Genomic DNA, 5,798 nt, shown 5'->3' on the forward strand with positions numbered 1-5,798 from the left:
TTTTGTTCTAATAAAACCCCATGTCATTCCAAGTATGTGTGCCAATTTGTACCCCTCTATCCACATTATTCAGTGATTTATTCAGTTTTCAAATTTATAGTGACTTATTGATTACCTGGTACATATATGATCTAGTAGAAAGCGTTGGATGCTCTTTAAAGCTTTTCGCAGAAGGTGCAGTAGTCTATACCAAAGTAGCAACGCCAGAAGATAGTAAGAATCCGCAGAACGACCTGCAGAGAACTGATGAATGGTGCAGGCTCTGGCGCAAGTAAATATAACATATTGCGCATACACAGGAAAAAAAATCTACTGCTGTACTGCTACACTATTGATGACAAACAGCTGGAGATAGCGTCTGCCGTAAAAAATCTAGGCGAATGTATCCACAGTGACCTTAAGGGGAATAACTACATAAAACAGATAGTGAGAAAAGCAGAGACCGTACTCAGATTCATCGAAAGAATGTTAAGGAAATGTAACATCCACTTAAGAAGTGGCTTATAAGGCGCCCGTTCGCCCGATTCTGGAGTACTGTTCATCTTTCTTTGATCCCTATCAGGTAGAACTTATGGAGGATATAGGGGAGATCCAACGAAGCGTTTCGTCACGGGATCGTTTAGCTGGCAAGAGAGTGTTAAGGAGATGCTAAACAAACATCACTAGCAGACGTTACAAGAGAGACGTTGCGCATCACAGAGAGATTTACTATTGAAATTTCGGGACAGTGCTTTTCAGAAGTCGGACAACATATTACTTCCCCCCACACGCATCTCGCGTATTGACCACGAGGAGCAAATTAAAGAAATTAGAGCTAATACAGAGGCTTACTGACAATTATTCTTCCCACGCACTATTCGCGAGTGGAACAGGGTTGGAGGGATTAGATAGTGGTACGGAAAGTACCGTCCGCCAAATAACCATTAGGTGGCTTGCGGAGTATGATGTAGATGTAGATGTAGATATTTCAATAATTGTCACACTATATTTTCTATTAGCGTTTTCTCGATTTTGTCTTTATATGGCTGTTCCCAGAGGGAAAACTTTTATTGGTTAACTGCCTATCATTTTCTTCAAACCTCTGGGCCTTTTCATCTTCCACTTTTCTGGTCTTTAGCAATGTTTTCTATTCCAGTAACAACGTGAGTCAGCATTTTGACATTAGCGATACATAATTGTTCCTGTGGATGAGATTCTTCTTCTTGTGCACAAACACTTTTTCAATTTTAGTTGACATATTGGCTTGTGCTTTGGATGAACCTTGCTGCACATGAAAAATTTTGTCACTTCCAGTTATAGTTCTTTTTCTTCTAGGCTTCATTGGGTGAAAGTTTTCATGCAATAGTTAAACTTTCGAGTTTATTTAACACATTGTCGACCAGTTGAACATGGTTTCCTCCAACAGATCCTGCATGAGATTTTTATCTCTCTGAATTTGCCCATTCATCTTAATTTTCAAGTTTTGTTGTTAATAAACTGCACAAAAAGAAAGAATACAGCAAAGCCACTAAAGCAATACCACCAACAATGAATTGACACCATTCACAAACGTCAGCTACTGGCTGCCAATGTTCATAATACAGTGTAAAGCAGTTCACTTCTATAAGATCCATTCGCTGTTGTACCACCATTAAATGTAATAATTAAGTTATTACTCGATAATGGAATAATATTTGAAAAAAAAATTTGAGTACAATGTGCGCTTGAAGTAATTGAAATGCCACTACTCTGTACAAAAACCAAAATTCACAACTGAAGCAAAGTTCTGGCTTTCAAATTCCATAAACTGAAATTCTGTTCGTCACTATAGGCCTGGATATTCTGGTTTTTCGTCAGTACTTGGTTGGGTTCCTTCCTGTCTATTCTAAATTCTGTGCCATTAAAGAGACAAAAACAACCAAGCTTCATGTGGAATAATATTTAGTCGCGTAAAGTGGTCACCAGCCTAACATCAATGTGAAGAAATAAGTGACGTCAAAAGATAATATTAGTAATAACAATAAGATAATGATATTTCATTGAATAAATAATGAAGACGGTAACAATGGGATGTTGTATTTCTAACCATATAGTTCCACGGTCTAATGTGCGACGATGAGGATATTTATACACGAATTACTTATTCTCTCGCAGTTGCGTAAGGTGATTAAACATAAATATTCTATTGTAAATGAAGTAGTAAGCTTTTGACAGTCAGCAAGTTATTTACTGAGCAAAAATTACATGTATCTGCATTGAAAATGTTAATGGTTAATACAACATGCCAGAGGAAAGGAATTGTACATCTGTTACTATATACCATCAGTTGAAAAAATTGTAGCCAAAGTGGCCTTTACAAAACATATATGAACAATAAGCGCGTCAATACACATAATCACTCACAGGATTCACGAGAAGTCAAAGCGAGACACATGGGGCTATCCAGTTTATGTGCTACTACGTTGCGGCCACAGAGTAGCACAGGTATTGCTTCCAGTAAGACTCCAAGCATTTAATCTAAAGAAACACCAATCTCTCACTATTTTACCTTCTGAAAAATATGCTTATTAATACATCAAATCTAAATCTTACAAATAGTGCTCATTTCAAATTTTTCAATTCGTTAGCAATAAATAAACAGAAAAATGAAGTCATGGAATTTATGAAATGCTGCAAGAAACAGAAACACTGCATAATTTTCATTACGAAACCATGTAATCTAAAATTGCGGCCCTGAAGAAACCTTAATCGAACTGCCAAAAGGAAGGTCAAATGAAATACTATCTATATTGACAAAATCCACGAGTTACTGAGTGCCTTTAGTAGATGGAAAGTAGGGTGAAGCGCAAGCTATGTAGTCTATTCAGGATATAGGCACTGGAGGCAGCAAAGATAGAGTGAGATGAATTAAAATTTCAGAGACAGATGGTGGCCGTATACCCAGAGAACAGAGGACAGGAATGAGATACAGGATGATTAATCTCTGCCTGGTAATAGTTCACAAGACAAATGAATCGCGAGAGGGCTATGGGAGGCGTAGTTTTACATCGATCCTCAGTGACGCCTTAAAAAATTGCAAAAACAGTACTGCTACAGCTTTCGCTGCAGCTTATAACTCTGTGGAAGAAATATGAACTATGTCCATACCTCTTCCTCTCAGAACATGTTTGCAAACAAGAATGAAACACTGAAAACATATACACATAGGAAGCGAAATGTTTCTCTTTAATATTTCAGGATGCTAATTCATTTGTTTCCAAGACTAGCAATACAAGAAGCAAAACTAGCTGACATTCCCTTTTTAATTAGCTTAGAAATATGTTTTCCATATTTCTAGATTTTATCAATATGTACACCCAAAAATTTGGACGGTGTAGTCCAATTTTATGGCACCAGTTCATGTGCCACGTCAATCGTTGCTATGATGTTCCTTATCTTGCAGAACTGAATATAGAATGTTTTCACAAAATGAAAGGAAGGAGAACCTATATTCAGAGCACCACCTAATAATTTTCGATAAACGGTACCTTCCGCTGATTTCAGTTGGGATTTACAACAGCACTATTCCCCGTCTGCAAAAAGTACGAATTATGCTTGATGATTTTTAAGTGATAGGTCTTCCACATATACAGCAAATAGGACTGGACCCGAAATTGAGCCCCCTTGTACTCGTATCGTGATTTCTCTGCATCTGCTAAAATATTTTTCCATCCAATACTGTATTCTTCAGCGCAACTTTTTCATCCTGCTTGTTAAGGTCCGTGTCCCTATTACCCGTCATATAATTTACATGATGTCATTGCCATCAATATCAAACATCTGTAGAAATCAGAGAACTATCACATGTACAATATTACACAAAGTACATCATTTATTTATTTTGTTGTGAATGTACGTGGTCAACAAGTCTCCAAACCTGGAGACCACCTGACGGCGTTCACATCTAATAGAAAGATAGATGCTGACTACTAAAAGATTAGTTTCATGTGCACATCTGATGGAAGTATCGATCTAACTGCTAATAATCAGGCGTCTCCACAAAAAACTTACTAATGTACAGAATAAATCACTAATGTCTAACAGACAGAGGACGCAACAGCACTAGACTGTGAAAGGATTCTGGCTGTCAATATACCTGTACATAATAATTCATGTGCTTCTGTTAGTTTTACAACACATGATATCATTCTTGGGATTTAATCTGCTGAAAGATGAAAGGTATAAAGCCTACGTACACCCTCTGCGCAAACGCCTAATTTACAAAGAGCTATGTATGATGCATCGAAGCAGTGACGTAGCAGTTTCATTAATGATTACACCCGCAAATATCCTACGAACTATCAGATTATTTTAGCACCGACAGCTCACCTAAGTGGACGGAAGCAGTGGTCAAATATCCAGGCCAGGAAGCAATAACGACGGAAGAAGACAAACTTTAGAATTAAATTACTGGAATCATTTAAGTAGCACTTACTACCGCACTGAATGTACTATGTAACACGGAACTGCAGAACCAGCATTTACATTCCACTAAGGCTATCTGTTCACTTCCACGTACAACGCACAACGCAATTTTTTTCGATATCGAGTAACTGTTATGTGTCAAGCAGTATCAACCGACATTCCGCGAATTATTTACAACGCACTAACGTTACGACCCGATATCGGCATATGCAGATCGTTTATGATATTGCTCCGCTGATTAAAGAGTCTCTGCTTCACGCTTGTGCGAGTATATCGAGCCGGTAAGCACTAAGCGATGAAAGCTTCTCGACCTAGTTTAGTCACGTGACGCATGCCGGCGATGCCAACAGTGCGAAGGACGTGCAAATATTTGCTGCCCCATACCGCTCCTCCCTCCCCTCCTCTGCACCTCCTCTGGCTACTGAACAAACCTGCCACTCAGATAACAGGGGGGAAGAAAAACGCCGTAGAACTTTCATAAAGAGGCGCTCTCTGCCGAGACGGCGCCGCCCGCCCGCCTCGTTGCCGACTCGCGGTAAAAGCGTAAATATTCAGAAGAAAATATTTTTTCTGTGCTAATGTTCCTGAACGACGTTGATCGAAGTGTCTCTGTCAGTTATAGGGAAATTACACAGTCGCTTTTCTGCGATACTGCAGAGTAAATACACGCCTATCGGCAGTCGGCAGTACGTAATATAATTTGGAACGCGACAGTGCGAAGCAACATGGCTTTGTGGTTAAAGGTGAGGAAAATATTCTGCAGCGCTATTCTGCTACTCCCACTGAAGCATTGCAATTTCCAGTAAACGAAGTAATATGATAATGGAGTGACGTTTACCTAAAGTCCTCGTAAGAGCTTCAATATTTTTCCCGAAAGTAAACGAACTGGTATCTAACCCAGCAAAACATTTTATTTCAAGTAGCCACCCGGATTGAGACTACATTTCGATATTAGAAATAAGATCACGTCTCGGAAAATCAATTTCATTTTTGTATATTCACTACCTAAAAAAGATATTTTTGATCTTTTTTGTTCCATCAAATGAACTCATACTACTTCCTTGTTCTTCTTCGAGCCATAGCCATAGCTTCTACTTCATGTTAATAAATAAGGGAATTTAAATCATTACCTCTTTATTTCGGTAGCGTTTCTGTACTAATGAAGTTTATTCTGCTCACGCTCGCTTTAGCCTTCCCATGTAAATATTAGTAAAATGAACCTGCAGTCCATGCTGTTAACGGAGTCGATTGTGATGATTATTATCTTCTTGGAAAACTAAATTTTGAATTAATGATTAACTATAACACAGTTTTGTGTCACCATGGTCACTGTTTTCCAACAACGACAGCTGGAC

This window comes from Schistocerca cancellata, chromosome 6 (genome assembly GCF_023864275.1).
Source record: "Schistocerca cancellata isolate TAMUIC-IGC-003103 chromosome 6, iqSchCanc2.1, whole genome shotgun sequence".
In the NCBI taxonomy this organism is placed as follows: domain Eukaryota; kingdom Metazoa; phylum Arthropoda; class Insecta; order Orthoptera; family Acrididae; genus Schistocerca; species Schistocerca cancellata.